General features: G+C 36.3%; 1 protein-coding gene across 2 annotated transcripts in view; it reads right to left on the bottom strand.

Moving 5' to 3' along the window:
* The window catches only part of MACROD2 (mono-ADP ribosylhydrolase 2), a 2,030,631-nt gene that overhangs the window by 1,689,465 nt on the left and 321,648 nt on the right, over positions 1 to 19,518 (bottom strand). The window lies entirely within an intron of this gene.

Genomic DNA, 19,518 nt, shown 5'->3' with positions numbered 1-19,518 from the left:
ACACTCAATACCAAAGGGGGAAGGGGATAAACATTAAGTTGATCACCAGTGACCAATGGTTTATTCAATTATGCCTATGTAATCAAGCCTTCATAAAAAAGCAAAAGGCCAAGGTTTGGAGAGTTTCCAGATAGCTGAACATGTGGAGGTTCCTGTAGGGTGGAATGCCTGGAGAGGGCGTGGAAGCTCTGTGCCCCCCATATCTCATCTTATGTTTCTTGCCATCTGGAACCTTTGTAATATCCTGTATAATAAATCATTAAATCTGTTTCCTTGCATTTTGTGAGCTATTATAGCAAATTAACAGAACACAAAAAGGCGATCCTGGGAAACCAAACTCGAAACTGGCTAGTCTTGTAACTGGTGTCTGAAGAGGGGAAGTCTTATGGGAATAAGCCCCCAAACTGTGGGATCAGATGTGAGCTCCAGGTAGACAATGTCAGAATTAAACTGAACTGGAGGCACCAGCTAGGTGTCTGCTGAAGAACTGATTGTGTGCTTGGTGTATGGGGCAAAACTTGGTAACGCAAGTCTCCTATGTTGATTATTGTTGAATGAGATAATTAAAGAGAATACTTGGAGTTTGTGTTTTCCACACACAGCATCAAAAGACTTGAAATCTCAGCTCTACCACTTAGGTATAAAATTAAAAACAAACCACTTACCCTTCCTAGCTGTGTTTCCATATATGTAAAAGGGGGTTATTAGTACCCTCATTTTGTGAGGGTTAAATGACATGATGTGCATGTAAACTGTACAATCTTCTACAAAATATAAGTTATTACTATTATGGTCAACAAATGTCTGCCATGTGTTCCCAAGTTTTACTAGATATTGCTGCTTCTACTCCTCTACTGACAAGGAGATATCTCCAAGTGACTATGAAATCTTACTGTTTGCTATCTTCAAAATGCTTCAGCACTTTGTCTTTTGGCTTCCCATTATGGCTGTTTTCTAGGAAAAACTTAAAGACTGGTATGATTAACGTTAAACATAGGGAATGTTTCTAAAGGAAATTTGACTTTGCTTTCAGAAGTTTTGAGTACTTCAAGCTATAGTTCTGCTAGAATCAAAGAACTGAATGTCTCCATAAAGTCTCTATAAACCTGTAGTTTATAAAAAGCAAAAAATAAAGAGATTATATTGATATTTTCCAGTCAGTATACCTTTCATGAGAATAGAAAAGTTTATGTATGTTCTAAAACACACCTTTTGATTATGTTACCTGGAATAAATCAGAAACATGTTTTATACTAGCAAATACACAGAGCACCAAGAGGATAAAGGTTTTTTCTTTACCTACACTTGCTATAAAACCCAGTTACTTCGCAAAATAGAAAATACATACATATTTTTTCAATAGAATATCAAGATACAAGTCTCCACCTCCAAAGGCACTCAATAAATTATACACACGTTTCCATGCATCCCAAACTAAATGATATTTAGACTAAATTCCAAATCAGGTACTAACAGAAATTTATAGGGAAACAATCCAATCCTGAATATACAGCATATAGGTTTAATAAAAATACAACTGGAAAAGCTAGAAAAAACTAAAGGAAAAAATTACTCCCTTGCTAAATGTTTGACAAAAATCAAAAATTGTTTTTAGATGCAGCCACTTGTAACTGCATTAAATCACTACACTTATTCTTGCTCCCTGACAACACTGTGCTCTATCTTTTGAGCAAGGCCTATTTATTAAAAGTACTATTCCCCTGTTCCAAAGAAACTAGTGAAAAGAACTCGGCTTTAGTAACTACAGTTTCTGACTAATGCATATTTCATAGCTACATGCCAACATGACAGTTTTGATGAGGAATCCAGAGGGAGCTACATGTCCTAAAGCACCTGAAGCATGGGTGTTAAAGGAGCCAATCCATCAATGAATGTAGTATTAGTTCATGGCTGCTGAAAATGATAGAAGGATTTAAAATTCTAATTCCTTTTTCCTTCTTAGCATGATTAGCAAATCCTAATTTAGCATAGTCTTGGAATTACAAACACCATAATTTTTGTTTCGGGACTTTTTATTAAATTAGCAAAAAATAACTCATGCTTATCAATCACTTTCTTAAGAACTTCAAAGTTATCTACAAATATTCTTAACTAGCCAATGACTTTCACTGTCTTCTTTCTTATAGTAGCAGATGTCTTGCCTTCAAGAAGTGTGTTGTCTACCAGTTATAAGGTATAAACAGCAGTGACAGTTCACTGCTACTGCAGTAAAGAGAAAGAAACAATTACATCTATTTGGATAGATCAAGGAAGACCTCATGAAAGAGCTAAAATTAAGGATAGGTGTTGAGAGGTAAGAAGGAGTTTAAAGAAAAGCAGATACTGGTTATTGAAGAGAAAATAGTGACCAAAATTATAAAGAAATGAAAATGGGTAATGTTTCTCAACCCTGGCCTTGGTCAGAAGCATTCGAGGGAAGATTTTATTAAAACAATCAGGCTCCAATACAAACTTACTAAATTAAAAGCTCCCAGATGAAGGCTAGACACTTACATTTCAAAAAATTCCAAAGGTAATTCTGATGTGGTCGAGGACCACTGATTTAGGTGTTTGGATAAAGGCCAATAGTACAACTGAAATACAGGGTCCATGAAGGAGGTAAGACTGCAAAGGTTTTTACATTAGGCTTTTAGTGTGTTGAATTCCAAGTTGAGAAGTCTGCATTGATATTCTTTGGCAATGGCTGTTAAGCAGGTATACAAACAATCAGTGCACTTCAGGCCACATTTTATAAAAATAAAAAATATTGCTTAAAGATGAATGGGAGAAACTGGGAGCAACAAGACAAGTTAGAAGGCTATGCAGTATTTCAGGGAAGGGGAAATACAGGCCTAAAAAGCAAATCGCCAGTGGAATGGGGCTTAAAAAAAGAAATAAAGAAAAGAAAGCTTTAATTAAAAAGATACAGTAAAAAAGTAAATATTGAAGATGATAAAGATTTTCAGCACAGGTAAGTAGAAGGTTGGTGAGGCAATTAATAAAGATGGAAAACAACTGTGAAGAAACAGATTTCAGAGTATTTTGTAAATATTAGCTTTGAACAGGTGACTGTGTGCAGTAGAGATTTATATCTGCTAATTATTAATAGTGCCCTCTTCAACCCTCCATAGTGACCCAGTTTAGACAATAAATTAACATGACCTTAGGTTTACATTATCCCTCTGGAATATCTATAGAAGGTTACAAAGGAGGATGTGAGGCCAGATCGCCAGCATCGGGAAGGGAAATCACATCAAACAGGTGAGTATTAAAATTGAGAAGGTGGATGAGATAACCATCAGAAAATAAGCAGAGAGAAAAGATGCCAAAGAAGCACCTACCCTTTGTAGTTGGGGGGGGGGGGGGGAGGGAAGAGGGAGAAGAATCCAGATCAAAGAAACAGCAAAAAACAAACAAACAAAGGGGGGGTTGCAGAGGAGGAAAAGGAATCACAGAAAGAAAATATTATGGAGTCAGGGAACTAAAAGTATTTAAACAGGAGGATGTAAAAATGTTAGGGTAAAGACATAGAAGAGGTCACCACTGAATATGAAAAATGAGGCAACCCTCGAGGATTGTGAAAGCAGTGTCTGCAGAGTAATGAGGGAAAAGCTTCTAGGTTGCTGATAGGATAATGGCAGAGAAAGAAAACAGAAACAATGATTAAGACTACTCTTTGAAGAAGTTAAGAGTGTGAAGGAGTCTTGGTGGGTCATGGGGATGAACAAGACAAGAAAAAAAGGAAGTGAACACCAGGACGGAGATATATCAACTTGTGGAAGAAGATGGGAGTATAGTGAGAGGAATCTACAATGAGGATGTGGAGTGTATTTGATAGGAGAAAAGAAAGTTGACATGCCCAAGAAGTGCAGTCCAGGCCATGACTGTGACACTAGGATGCCTGAAATAAAGACTGACTGAGAAGCTATAGTTTTATGAGAATCACTAGCAAAGAGGACAAAGTCACTGAGAGAGATGGAATGAGTTGGTATGAAGGTAAGATTTGCAGTGTGGGCCCTAAGGAAGAAGAGGAAATGCCCCAGAGATGAAGAGGATGGAGAAAATGATGGGATTAGGTGTTGCAGATGTAAAATGCAGACTTCAACGTAAAGGTTTTTGAATAATGGTGACAGAAGCATAGTTGTATCTTTCAAGCTTGGAGAATACATTTTTAAGACTTCCTACCTACATCTCACACCTCTCTCCTACCCTAGTTTCACCAAATATTGGTTGTTTCTAGAGATGGAGCAGATAACAGGAAAGGTCCTCCTCAAGGAAAAACGTCAATTAACTCAAGATTGTTGAAAGAATGCTAAGAAAAACGTAAATCACATGGGAAATTGAAACTCAAAAGAAAAAAGATTGCAGTGGGCCTAGTAAAGCAGTTAGAAAATTATCCAGAAAGGAGGTCATATTCTCAGAAAGAAAGAGGCATGAAACAGGAAAGCAGAGCAGGAAGAGCATTGCACCTAGGACCCTAACAGATAATCAGTTACACAGATTGTTGGTCATGGGAGGTAGGTGAAAACTCTTATTCTAAATACTATAGACATTATGGACAGATTAAAAGAAAAACTAGAATAACCAAATTAACCTTGCTCCATTCTTTGCACATCAAAACAATGAAATCCAATTTTATCTCAAAATACACACTGAAGAAGTATTTCTACCCATATAAAACTTGCACTGGGCTTTCCTACAAGTATCATTAGATTCCAGGCAAAGAGTTAAGCAAATCATATCATGAACCCCTCCCACTCCCTATCCCTATCTCACTTTTATGATATATGGGTAAAATAAGATTAGAAATAAACTTTAGGGCTGCCTTCAAAGTTTTTCATTTTTAAGAGGCTTCAAAAGGAAACATGCAGCCATGTGGGTGTGGAAGTTGGGGATAATGGGATTTTACAGATTGACTATGTGCACACATAAAAGCAGAGCTTCATTTTCAATGTCAGCTGGCTGGAGGAGAGGGAGGATAGTCTAGGCAATTACTACACAAAGTGATTACCCTGTTGAATGTACATTGGGGTCTTTGATAATTGTGACAACACAAAGCTGAGGCTAGTTCATATCAATGTCCCATTTAAAAGCATGGACTCACTACTGGAATCCTGCATTTTAATTTCTTTAATTTAGACACCAATGTTGATTAAGATGCCCAGTACAGACTAGGTTAAACAAAAGTCTAACAAAAGTTTCTCTTTCTAAAATATGTTCTATAAATATTAGTGATGTCTTACACATACAGTGGACTTAATAACTGCCTGCTGATTATGTTGCAGCTACTACAGATCCTACCATTTGTTGAAGACTTTGTCAAGCCCGACGTTAAGTATTTTAGATCTTTTAATCTCATTTAATTCACACAATAACTTTAGCAATAGGAATTATTATCCTGATTTTTCAGATAAGCAAATTAAGACTTTGAAAGTTCAGAGAGATTTGTTATCCATTCAACCTTAACAATGATGTACTAAGTATCTGTTCAATAACTGTGGCTGGAGTTGAGTGTACAGCAGTAGACCAAAAAGATATGAAGATTATGGTTGGGGAGGGCAGGAATCCAGATTTAAACAAAACTCAAAAGAATATAAAGTGCAAGATTGTGATAGATACCATGAAAGAGAAAAACATGGTGCTACGAGTGAGCATAACAAGAGAACCTATTTAGATTGGGTGGCAAGGGAAAGCCTGACCTGAACAGTCAGCCAGGTAAAGAGTGAAATGAAGAGTGTTCTGAGCACAGGAAACAGGATGTGTTAAAAGTTTCCAACAGGAAATCAGCTTAATGTGTTTAAGGATTAGAACATCAGGTGTCTCATGCTCAGTGAGCAAGACATAGGTGAGATCAGCAAGGTAGGCCTCACTGAGTCTGGACTTAATTCCAGCATGAAAGAAGGACAATGGACAGTTTTTAAGAGGGCAGGGAGGAAGAGGAGGAGGAGTGGGAGAGGGGAGGAGGAGAAGGGAGTGAAAGACAAGGAGAAGGTGTGGGGATCAGACTGTCAGATTTCAACTGTGATAAGGTCACTCTAGCTACTATATGGAGAAAAATTGTGTGGAGCAGAATAGTGGTGGTGAGTAGAGAGGTGTAAAGATGTGAAAATATTTTCAAGCTGTAATGGAATTCTTCTTAAACAGTAAGTAGTAGAACAAGAATTCTGTCTGTTACTGAAGCTTGAGCTCTTAGCTTCTTCATCAGAGGTGTTCGATCTTTTGGCTTCCCTGGGCCACATTGGAAGAAGAAGAATTCTCTGGGGTCACACATAAAATACACTAACACTAATGACAGCCGATGAGCTAAAAAAAAAAAAAAAAAAAAAACACACACACACACCCACACACACACACAAAATCTCATGTTTTAAGAAAGTTGACGAATTTGTGTTGGGCCGCATTCAAAGTCATCCTGGGCTGCATATGGCCCAAGGACTACATGTTGGACAAGCTTGTCTTAAACACTGATCAGAAACACTTCCTCAGCAATTTTTAAAATTTGAGTCAAGAAAAAAAGATTATTTCCTTTTACTGAGATAACAGCTAGAAAACATTTTTAGGATTAAATCTCAAAACGTTTAATGGAGAGATGTGGCTTTTTCTTCCAGTATCTACAGACCTCCACCCCATGATGCTGAATGATGACTTGGGGTCATCAATAGTCAATAGTAAACTACCCTAAAAGTAACACTTGTCTTTCTTGTAGCTTTCAATGAATTTAAACTCCGAGTTGGCAGAAATAATCTTGATGTCTGGGTTCCCCACAATATCTTTTCATGATTCCATGGTATCTTCTAAGAGCCATAGCACAACAAAATGGAAGTTTCAGATCACTGAAGCTTTTTCCCAGCTTTGTGCTAAAGTTGAGACATATAACTCAAGAGAATACTGACTAGCTTACAAAGTTAAAAAATGCCAAGATTATTTAGTGTTTTTCAATAATCGTAAAAAATATCTTTGAATTATTATAATGTCGTATTTAGAGTACAATTGCCAGACCTACATAAAAATAGATAGGTATCAGAGGTCCATATTTATACTCCATGCTTTTAGCTAATATATCATAGAATGTTCTAGCTAGAAGATATTTCATCAATTTTGGTGATGTGTACTAACCATTAAATTGTTTTAAATCTCCTAATTGTTTTAAAACAATACAATCTTTTTTAAATTTTGTATTTGAACTGTAACTACTTTAGTTTTTTTTTTTTTGTCTACAATGGAAAATCATGTAGCTAATCTATGAATTGCAATATGCTTCTAGCTACTAAGCTACTAGCTCATAGTACTTCTCATAGAAGAGTTACATGCTACCTTTGTTGTTACTAATATATTTAATATTTTACTTATGTGCTATTATCTATATGCCCCATTAAAATGCAAACTCCATAAAAACAAGAGATTTTTTCCCCTATTGTTTCACTGCTAAATATTTCCAACATGTAAAACAATGCCTGAAACCTAGTAGACACTTACAAAATATTTGTTGGATGAACGAATTAAAGAATGAATGGGGTTCAAACACTTACATGACTAAGTATTACCTGAGACAATCTTGGTGAAAGCTCTTTGTAAACTGTAAACCATTCTACAACTGTAAAGTATTAGCATCGAGCATTTATTAAGCATTTCACATCCATATCTCCTTTACTTCCCAATTCACAAAAGAAACTAAGATCAAACAGCTAAAGCAACTTTCCCAATATAACACAGCATAAGTGGGAGAAATAGAATTCCAACAAAAAAGTGGATTCCAAATCCATGTTATCTTGACTCCAGATCTCCTGCCTTTTCTATCTTGTTGTCTTTATTGTGACATGCTGACTCTAAGTGTGTAAAACAAAATATACCAGCACACCATTAAATTATATATACAACTTATATTTGAGATGATGACTAAGAGCATTATCTTTGAATTAGACAGACCTAGGTTTGCATCCAGTTTTTGCCACTTACTTGAGATATAACCTTAGTCAACTTTTCTAAGCCTCAGTTTCACCTTCTGTAAAATAAGAAAGTAATAATGCCTCTCTAATTGTGTGGAAACATTTATGTATTTCAAGTAGAGGATGTAACTCACAGGTATAGGTTAATGGTTCAAAATCCCTAAAATAAATTATTGTTATCTTTAATGATAAAGAAACATTTTCCTGGTATCTTATAATAAAATTGACATTGGAATGTGGAATGAAAAAAAGAGGGAAGTGTAGAAACAAATCGACAGACTTTGCTTGTGTTTCTATTTTCCCTCTGTAATCGGCACTGATTTTACAGAAGCAAATTCTAACAAAGCCATATTTTTATCTCTCTCCCCAACGCAGAACTGGGCCCACTATATTACTCTGCTGCCTTCTGGTAAAGATACAAGTGGAAATCTCAACTGCTAAAATGTAGAAGGAATAATAATTTTTAAAAAACATTAGTTATCTTAAAGCTGTTAAAATGATAAAGAAGTCTTCTTTGGGCTTTCCAGAATCTCAGTAAATGTTTTTGTTAAATATGAACATCTATCTAGATGGTTACCTGTTAAATCAAAGGCAAAGAGTTACTAAAATGTATCAGTGTATAAGCACCAGGAAGAGTATTTCAGATAAATTAGCCATCCCTGGTGAGAATCACTAATATTGGGAAAAAGTGTTAACAGCCAGGTACATGTCTCAGGCAACTATAGTCTTGTATTTAAGTACAACAGCATATTGCATAATCCAGGCTCATCCCTTCTAGTTGAGAATCCAAATTAACAAACCCTTGTTCTTGAGAGAGAGAGTTTAGTCTCTGGTTGTATGTGTATGTTTATATATAAAGACATGTTTATTTCATAGTCTATCAATGGCTGACCTTTTCCAGCTACAGAAACTTAGTTAACTTGTTTCTTCAGAAAATTTTTCTATGAATGTCAACTAATATACTTAAGGGATTAAGTCTAAGAGTGAGAATTACATTTCAATATTTATTATGGTGCAACAGTCTTACCTAGAAGAATTGCACCAATTCACAAGCCCATTAAAGTTTCTCACCTCTCCAGACAAATTTCACACGTTTTTCTGCCAGTTCTTCCCTTTTCCTTAGAAGTCCCAGGCAAAGAGGTAGCCAGAGATGCCATTAAAACCAATTAACACTTCACCTTCATTTCGGGACAAAAAAAGGAGGGGGAAAGCAGCAGTTCAAAGTAAATCTTCAATAATTGTCTGAAAGTAAATTTATAAGTCATTTCAAAGTAAAGGAGAAAAACTTACTTTGGAATAAACAAATGTGGAATATTTAATGTTCAAGTGAAGCGAATTATGTGCAACTGCTTACCAAATGTTCACAAAATACATAAGTATTCACCAACTATATTATCCTTTAATGATAAAAATTAGAGGGTTAAGAATTCCTTAAAAGTAGGTTAATCCTTAGCTCTCCTTCAGCCAGCCTATGACAGATAACAGAGTGACCAATATATTATTTAAAAATCTTTCTCAGAGAAGGAATTCTATAGTATACTTTAGAATCTCTTTAAAAATGTAATGTACACACCAAAGGGTCTTAATGTAGATGTTAAATGTAGACATTTTTTAATGTAGACAATAAAGTGTTCTATAATTAGCTTACAGAAAACCCCTCAGTTGCTAATATTACTTCTATAAGATGCTGAAGGGATGACAAGTATCAGTGTTTTCAAGCACGCTGTTCTGGCATACAGGGTAGTGGTTAAGAGAAAAGAGTTCTGGAGTTGAGCTACCTAATTTCAAACCACACTGCTTCTACTACTTATTAGCAGGGCAACTCTGGGTAAAATACTTAATCTCTCTTAATTTGCCTTTCTTAATCCCACTTTATAGAATTGATAAATGAATTAAAAGTAGTAAAAGTATATGAAGTATGTAGTGCCTAACGCATTAGTACATACTTAGCATTTGGTGGCTGTAAGCATTATATTGCAGGGTTAATTGTGTAGATTCTGAAATCTGATTTCTCAGGTTCAAGTTTTCCCATTTGTTACTTATTCAGCTTTGGGCAAATTATTTCATCTCTCTATATTAATATTAATAGATACATGAAAAAGATTAGAACAGTGCTTTGTACATGGTAGTGCTCAAAAACTAATAATTTTTATATTACTTCAACTGAAGTCTCATAGAAGCTAAAATTTAAAGAAAGTATCAGGGCAGTTTTGTCTTCTAATATTTGATTTGACTAGTGATAAAAGTCAATGAACACTATCAACTCAATCCACATCCATCAATCTTTCTTATACACCAATCTGCAATTATGCATTGATCAAATTCCCAGTGTGGCCTCACTGGTTTCAAGTTTTTCAGACTTGTCTGATGATACAAATCACCTGGAGATTGTGACTGAGCAGGTCTGGGGTGGAGGGGTGTGGCCTAGAATCTGTATACATAATCAGTTTCCCAGGGGAGTCCTTTGGCTAGGCAGACTCAGAATCCTTGAGTCAGCTAAAGCTGCGCCCAAACATAGAACCTGAGAAGAATATCTAGCAGTCACATCCACCTAAGAGAATTATTGTATTAGAAATATTATGCAATGAAAATGAGAATTTTGAAAATTGTTATTCAGCAAATATTTTATTGAGTATTTATCAGTACCAAATATTGATTCAGGGCCATTCGAGCATATTTTATAGTATAATTCACAAAACAGTGTACAAAGGTTAATTGGAAAAGAAACCTACTATTAAAAATTAAAATCATTTGGGTGGTAACAGTGATAAATACAAAGGAAGAACATTGTAGAAAATGATATGCATACAGGTCAGACAATGTGGCTCATGTGTGTAATCCCAGCACTTTGGGAGGCCGAGGCAGGCAGATCATTTGAGGTCAGGAGTTCGAGATCAGCCTGGCCAACATGGTGAAACCCCCTCTCCATTAAAAATATAAAAATTAGCCGGGCGTGGTGGCAGGGGCCCGTAATCCCAGCTACTCGAGAGGCTGACTCACGAGAATCACTTGAACCCGGGAGATGGAGGTTGCAGTGAGCCAAGATCATGGCACTGCACTCTAGCCTGGGCGACAGAGTGAGGCTAAGTCTCAAAAACAAACAAACATGAAATATATGCATACAGTTATGTGTCACTTAACCACAGGATATGTTCGAAAAATGCATTGCTAGGCCATTTCATTGTTGTGTGAACATGAGAGAATGCACTTACATAAACCTGGATAGTATATAGCCTACTACACACCAAAGCTATATGGTATTCTCTACTTCTCCTAGGCTGCAAACCTGTACCCCATGTTAGTATACTGAATACTGTAAGCAACTGTAACACAATGGTATTTGTATGTCTAAACATAACTAAACATAGAAAAGGTACATTAAAAATATGACAAAGGATTTTTAAAATGGTACACCTGTATAGAGAGCTTGCCATAAATGGAGCTTGCAGGACTAGAAGTTGCTCTAGGTGAGTCAGTGAGTCAGTGGTGAGTGAATGTGAAGCCTAGAACATTACTATACATAACTGTAGATTTTATAATCACTGTACATAAGCTACACTAAATGCATTTTTAACATATATTTTCTTTCCTCAATAATACATTAACCTTAGCTTACTGTAACTTTTTTATTTTATAAGCTTTCAGATTTTTTAAACTTTTTGACTCTTTTACAATAACACTTTTTAAAAAAAAAACAGGTAATTTTTTTTAAATGATAAATGTATAGTAAATACATAAACTAATAAGATAGTCATGTATTATTATCAAGGATGGCATACTGTACTGTATGCACTGCACTTGTATACTCTTGGCAGCACGGCAGGTTTGTTTACACCAGCATCACCACAAACACGTGAGTACTGTGTTGTACTATGACCTATGACGGTGATAGGAATTTTTCAGCTCCATTATGATCTTATGGGACTATGATTATATTTGTAGTCCATCATTGATCAAAATGTCCTTATGCAGCACATGAGTGTAATTTTATGGTACCTTTTGTCGTGAGGAGTTCATTAAGTACAGGGTCAAGGATCCTGTTAAGCAAGAGGTCTGGGTCAGTCAGAGGTCTGTTACAGTTATTTACAACACTGCCGTCATTGCTAATGGGCTAAAAATGCTAATAATTTTAGGACATTCAAATAAATCGACTACAAAATTTAAAGGGTATAATCATTATTTTTCCTTGATCCTTCTGAACATTAGTCTTTAGAAACAAATTATTGGTTGAGTAAAATTAGCACAAGCATGAATCTGAATTTTTTCAAGAAAAGACAAAAGGAAATAACTTCCTTTCCAATAAGTCTCCATGCTCATCCCACACACATACCCCATACACGCTCAAACTTCTACAACTGAGGAGTCCGGAATTTATGTACAAGTAGAAACACAAGCAAAATAATTGTGTAGGAAATGCTAGCACAATAACATAAAAATAGTACTGATATTCTACCAAATGGAGAACACTTATAAACTATAGCATAGCAAATGTTTGCAGTTTTCAACATAGTTCATTATTAAATTTCATTAGCCAATGTGGTCAAGAAGTTATGTATCTGTCTATTATTTTTTGTTTGCTTGTATAGTTATTACTACTTAAAATAAAAATGTAGAGAAATCATTAGGTAAAACAGTGAAATCATTAGGCAATTCTCTCTATTCTCTTGGTCAGAGAATTTCTGGCTACATTCGTGAATTTGAAACAAAATAGACTTAAACACAGTCATAGCTATTCAAATATTACTGGTCCATAGACACAAGACTTAGAACATAACAGGTATTACTTAGAATATCACCCAAGGGAGCAGGCACAAAACTTCAGGTTTTTTAGTCATCCACTGCCCAAGAATTTAGAAAATAAAGAGGCACTTTAGGACTATTATAACTAATCCTGACTGGTTATTTCTGAGTGCTGAGATTATAGGTGCACTTTTCTGACTTTCCCAGTTTTCTAGAAAGAAAGTACTGTATTTTTTTTTTATAACTAGGGACTAAATTCCTCCATTTAAGGAAATTATGTGAAGGGTCTGAGTTATTCAAGTATTATAGTAAGGCCATTTTAAAACTTTTTCCTTGAAGAGGTTGAATCATACTGTCCCTCAAAAAAAAAATTATCTTGGGTAATCCTCATTTTATTCATTAAAAAAAATTAAGAAATAAATAATAAAAGAGTCAAACTTCCATCTGCCATTTCCAAATGGCATTTCCAGATCTTCAAAAGGACTGTCCACAGCAGCAAGGTTAAGTGATGATAATAACAGCTTCACTGGTAGTAATGGAAGAACTTCTGTTCATCTGGTATATGATCTGAAGATACACAGGAAACCCAGTGAAGGCTGGCATATGCATATCCTTTCTGAGCAAGAGGAAAGCCAACTCTCCACTGGATTGTCATTAAAAGACAGTACATAACCACTGCTACTCATCCTTCACCCTTTCCATCTCTAACTGCCCACTCCCATCATCTTTATTTTTTCTTTCCTATTCTATCTTTAGCTTTGGCCTATCTCCACAACTGTTCCTTAGTAGGCACTCAGAGTCATTGCTATTCCCAGTGATGGCTCTATGAATTCAAAAAGGGACAATTTTGTGGGCAGACACTGTAATATGTGGCATAGATCTATGAGGCCTCCCATGTACACAAACATGGCCACTTCCTGGAGCTAATCCACAGTTGATTTGTTAAAACATACTGCATGTATAAGATGGATTTAGTCATTTTCCTTTGAGCCTTTTTCAAATTTTCTTGAGTACCATGCTAATGTAAGTGCAGTCTGCCTGATTTCATACTGTTTTAGGAGGCAATATACATCCAAAGGACCAAGCACTCACTAAGAGTCTTTAAAAATAATAACACCCTCACCAAAAGGCATCTATCAAAGTGAGTTCAATACCATGATCTGGACAAAGTCAGAAGATGGAAGCTGTTTTAATCCAGCACCTTCAGCTACATAAGATCCATATTCTACAGCCCACTGCAAGACTGCAGCTGACATATTCTTCAAAGAACTGACATAAGGGAACTCAGCAATACCTAATGACAGACGTTTCTGAGGTTCTCAAACTGAGAGCTGTTTGCTTGGGTTTATAAAGTGCAGAAACAACTTAGGAGGCAAATAACATAAATGCCATCACTATGTTCCAATCCAGAAGTTTTCATTACAGCAAGTTTAGCTCTGGGCAAGCTGCCGCAATCAGCACATTGTGATAGCAAATACACTGACTCTGTATTTTCTTTCTAAGCAGTATATAGCACTCAGACTGTTCCTGAGAAAGATTCATGAAACAGCTCTAATCAACACATTATAGTTGGAACAGCTATATGTAACACTCACAATTTTTATGCCTTAATTGTCAAAATTGTTTGCTTTGCAGATGAACACAATCAACTTTAGCTTTCAGTAAGATCATCCAAACTAATTATCAACTGACATGACAAATAACCCCTATCCTTCCATTACCAAGGACATCCTCTGAGATTATAATTCAAATCTAGAAAAGAAAATCTAGAAAAGAAGGCAAATAATAATTTACCAAAATGAACTGCAAACATAAAGCTAAATTAGAAAAAAGTTTCCTGCTTTTTCCAAAAAAATTAAAACACCATTGGTAATATTTAAAGTTTTTTCTTACTCAGAAATACAGGCAACATATGACAACATAGGACTTAGTAAATGGATTGTCTTCTGAAAGCTGGAAAACCTTAGTTTTCTTCCCAACTTACTGTTTTATGATCTTCTGAAACATTAACTTATTAACCTCAAATTTCATAGCTATAAAAGGAGATCTACAATTGTTATTTTAGACTTTGCCCCAAAGTAATAGTTTCTCAAACCAATAAAAATAACTAATTACCAAAATTTTAATTGAAGAAAAAGTGAATGAAGTCCATAACATCCTCCATGTAGTAAAAAGAAAATTCAAAATTTCTTTATCAAATCCATAGTGAAGAAAAACTGAAAGGTAAAGAAGTGGCTATCTCTCGCCTATCCATGGTATCAGTTTAGGCCAATATACAGATTCTTTTCCATTCCCCATCAAAATTCAGAACCACACATACAGAGGTCTTTGGGTTTTGAATTAATATTTCAAATTTAATGCCAACTTTACTAAATTAATATGGAGGCCATCTCATTCTCAAATTACGCTGACGTTTTCAAATTTATGGTAAGCAATTATCAATAAGTCATCCATAACTTGTATACTTGTACTTTCCCTCCCTCTCTGATTAATAAAATTCATTTTTCTTCTCAAGTCAATCGTGTGTGTGTGTGTGTATGTGTGTGTGTGTGTCTACATTTAGTCCATGGTCCACACTTTGAGGAGCACAGAATAGCTAGGTTGCAGCTCCAGCAGTCAACACCGAATTCAGGTCCAACTATGGTTTGGTACCAAATAGTGGCATTTGCCTCTCTAGCTTAATTATCCAAGAAGACAATGCTGGGTCATGGCTAACTGGCACTCCTTGGATAGCTGCAGCAATTTAATGGCCTCCTACACAATTGATCTTTGCTTCGTCAACCAATCTGGGGACACTGAAAAGAAAAAATATTAGGATCATGTTTGCTCTCAGCCTCTCTGCTCTTTAAGATCCTAGCTGCCTGCTGTTTTGCTCCCCTCTACAACTTGTCCTTTCTCCCTAGAAGATAGAAATTTAGCTTATCCTTGTTTGAGAATGAAGTTGCTGGCTTGCAGACCCCCTAAATATCAATTGCTAATTGCCTTATGTTAAAATTTGTGTTACTCTGAGGTATAATCCTATGTGATTTATATTTTATCATTACTTTAGTAAAACACTTAACAATTTTTAATTATATCCTCCAGGATTTGATGGAGATCTACAGACTGTATAATAATGTTATTAGGTAGAATGCATCACAGACCCCCCAAAATTGATCAGGAACAACCTAGAGGTGGGTCTCTAACAGCGCAACACAGAACCTATCCTCAAGCTTAAATTTTTTCAAACTTTTTATCAATACCTTGAAAAATGACACATATGACTTTCTTACCAAGGATTGTACCTTAGAGTCAGAATCAAAATTAAGAGAGAGGGATATCACAGAAACCAAGAAAGAAGAGAATTTTCAAAAGCCAGAAAGTCAACAACATTTCCAACTTAGAGAGGGAAAGTCAAGAAAGATAAATAATGAACAACGTCCACTGGATTTGGAAAGAATAGGTCATTATTGACTTCAGAGCACTTTTGATAAAGCATCAGGGGTAGAAATGAGAGGATACAGAGGTTTAGAAATGAAAAGAGTTAAGACAAATGAGAGGATTTAGTGGGGGAGAGAGAGAAAGAGCAAGAGAGACAGAAGAGAGAATGTTAGTTTTAAATGGGAGAAACGTGAGTAGACTCATGTGGAAGAAAGGCACCAATAAAGGAGAAAGATTGAATAGACCAAAGTCTTGAGATAAAGAGAATGGAACAGAATCCAAAATCAAGGAATTCAAAAAAACGAATGGATACTAACTTGAGCTTAGGAAAGTATAATCCACACACATCAAGGAAGGAACCAGTCTAGTCTGCTCTAGGCTGGGCATAACATGTTTGGAACGTTATGTTCAGTTCAGAAGAGCCTTTTAAACAAAGTTTCTGATAAAGTGTCCAAGGATAGGTAGCCATGATTAAAATAATCTGGACATCAATTCTTTTAGAAATAATGGAAATTTTCTTACCTGAAAAGTATGATGACATGAAAGTTTGCATTCATAAGTAGTAAGAGAATGGAAAGGTCTCAGGCATAAAGAAAGGGTTCTTATTTCTTTATCATAGAAATAAAGTGGTACAGAATAATAAAGACACTCAAAATGTGTTCATTCTGGTAAACGATAAAAGACTAGAGTTGTAGAGCTAAGAGGTCATGGTATTTCAAGGGACACTAATGTAGATGCTGAATTCCACACAAAAGAATCATAGAAGACACCATGACACAACTGCCCTTTATCCTTCATTAGAAGACCCCCAGTGCATACTATGAATAAGCCACTGTATGACTGTATTGGGAAATTTTGTTCTGCTGAATGTACCTTTAAATGCATTGGGGGCTGTGGGATGGAGGAAACAGCGAGTGGTGTCAGGGAGGCTTGATTCACTAAAGAGACATATTTGGAACTATGCAGAACTGGAAGACTATAAACTTTAAAAAAGCGCAAATCTGATGCATATTAAGTACCAGTTATACAGGAAACAGGGGTCAGCTGAAGGGCTCCTCAAATGGTGGAGTCAGAAAGAGGATAATCAGTAATTAGAAAATACTTGCAAGATGTACTTCCTGTTCAAAATCTCTCTGAAAGCCAAATAAAGCAAGGATGAGCTGTGGTGGCTGTGAGGTCATATACCTTGAGAATAACTGCTCTTCTGGACATTTATCACCACTGTGGCTTCCCAGAGAGAGGATCTAAGGGATGTGAACACTGTACATGTGACCCTTCTTTCATCTCAGAAAACAAGCTCTCTGGGGCGTGGTGGACACTTGCAAGGACTCTCTGTGGCCAGCGTCATGCAGATTAAAAGATCCGCTGATCCCCTCAGTTGTTGCTTGTTGCCTGAGGTTTTGTGCATTTCCAATGAGAAATGGCTAGTGGTAGGTCAGTTTCATTGAAAAAAATGTCCCATAGTAAAGCTATGTGATCCTAAAGCAAGAAAACCGAAAAGATAAGTTCTCTGTGAAATTCAGTTCACTCTCAACATGTTCTACCTTTACCATAAATATATAAGCCACGGTAAGTGGCTCCACCTCTCCACTTACATATCAGAGGAAGGGACTTTGAAATCAGTGTTAGAAGACCACCTCTTTCTTTAATGTTTAACAATCTTTCAGTGAATGCAAAATAATTCTATACTTTCACTAATTTAAAAATAACTTCCAGCCAGGCGCGGTGACTCACGCCTGTAATCCCAGCACTTGAGGAGGCCAAGGCGGGCAGATCACGAGGCCAGGAGTTCGAGACCAGCCTGGCTAACATGGTTTAACCCCATCTCTACCAAAAATATACAAAATTAGAGCCAGGCGTGGTGGCTCACACCTGTAATCCCAGCACTTTGGGAGGCCAAGGTGGGCGGATCACAGGGTCAGGAGATCAAGATCATCCTGGACAACATGGTGAAACCCCATCTCCACTGAAAATACAAAAATTAGCAGGGTGTGGCAGTGTGCACCTGTAGTCCCAGCTACTCGGGAGGCTGAGGCAGGAGAATTGGTTGAATCTGAGAGGCGGAGGTTGCAGTGAGCCGAGATCACACCATTGCACTCCAGCTTGGGCAACAGGGCAAGGCTCCTATTCTCAAAAAAACTAAAACTAAAATAAAATAAAATAACTTCCAAGTCTGAATTCTAACATAGCAAGGATAATAATAAATTTAAAAGTGCTGTATTCCCTTTTAAAAATCAGTAGATATAAGGACATTAAAATCACTCATGTAAAGCAAGTCACCTATTTCAGGCTTTGTCAATATCAAACCTCAAGGAAGTACCAAACTCATATATACTTTGCTACCTCTCTGTGGTAGGCAGAATTCTAAGAATGACTTCCAATGACTTTTACTCTTTTATAATATCCTCCCCTTTGAGTGTGAGTGAAAGTGAAGTCAGAGAGTATCCAAGCCTAGAAAGGATTTAATAAGTCATTGTTGCCTTTGAAGAGGCAGAGGGCTGCATGAAGCTAAAAGGGCTCTCTGCTGATAGTCAGCAAGAAAACAGAGAGTGCAGTCCAACAACCACAAGGAACTCAATTCTGCCAATAATCTGAATGATGTTGGAAGCAGAGTTTTCCCCAGAGGCTCCAAATAAGAGCCTAGCAGGATAACATCTAGATTTTAGTCTTGTCAAACTGAGCAGAGAAGCCAGATACACTTCTGATCTACGTACTTTGAGATAATAAATGCAAGTTGTTTTAAGACAGTAATTCTGTAATAATTAAATAGCAATGGAAAACTATATACCTGTACTTTCTATGCATAGTTCTGTCTATCCTAATAAAGGTAAAATTTGTTTTCTTTCTTTCTTCTTTTTTTTGAGACAGAATCTCACTCTGTCACCCAGGCTGGAGTGCAATGGCATGACCTCAGCTCACTGCAACCTCTACCTCCCTGGTTCAAGCGATTCTCCTCCCTCAACCTCCCTAGTAGCTAGGACTACAGGCACGCTCCACCACATCTGGCTAAATTTTTTTGTGTTTTTAGTAGAGATGGGGTTTCACCATGTTGGCCAGGTTGGTCTTGAACACCTGATCTCAAAGTGCTAAGATTATAGGCGTGAGCCACTGCACCTGGCCAGTAAAATTTATTTTCTACATTGTTATAAGAAAAAGATTTAATCTAAAGAGAAGAAATCAAGAGAACTCACAGATTTCACAGTAGTCGTGCACAAAAGATCTGAATTAGAATTCATATTGTATAAATATATATGAATTGCTTTCCAGAGATCTGTGTTATATACATTAAGAGGCCTACACAGCTATTTCAAAAGAGTGAAACAGGTTAAATCAATAATACCAAGATATGTTAGTTAAAATATATATAAACATATATATATATATATATACTCACACACACATACATACATAT

The sequence above is a fragment of the Sapajus apella genome, unplaced genomic scaffold (assembly GCF_009761245.1).
Source record: "Sapajus apella isolate SASKATOON/1434 unplaced genomic scaffold, GSC_monkey_1.0 scaffold65, whole genome shotgun sequence".
NCBI classification, from domain to species: domain Eukaryota; kingdom Metazoa; phylum Chordata; class Mammalia; order Primates; family Cebidae; genus Sapajus; species Sapajus apella.
The sequence above is the reverse complement of the archived record's forward strand: the minus strand, read 5'-3'. Positions and strand labels throughout refer to the sequence as shown.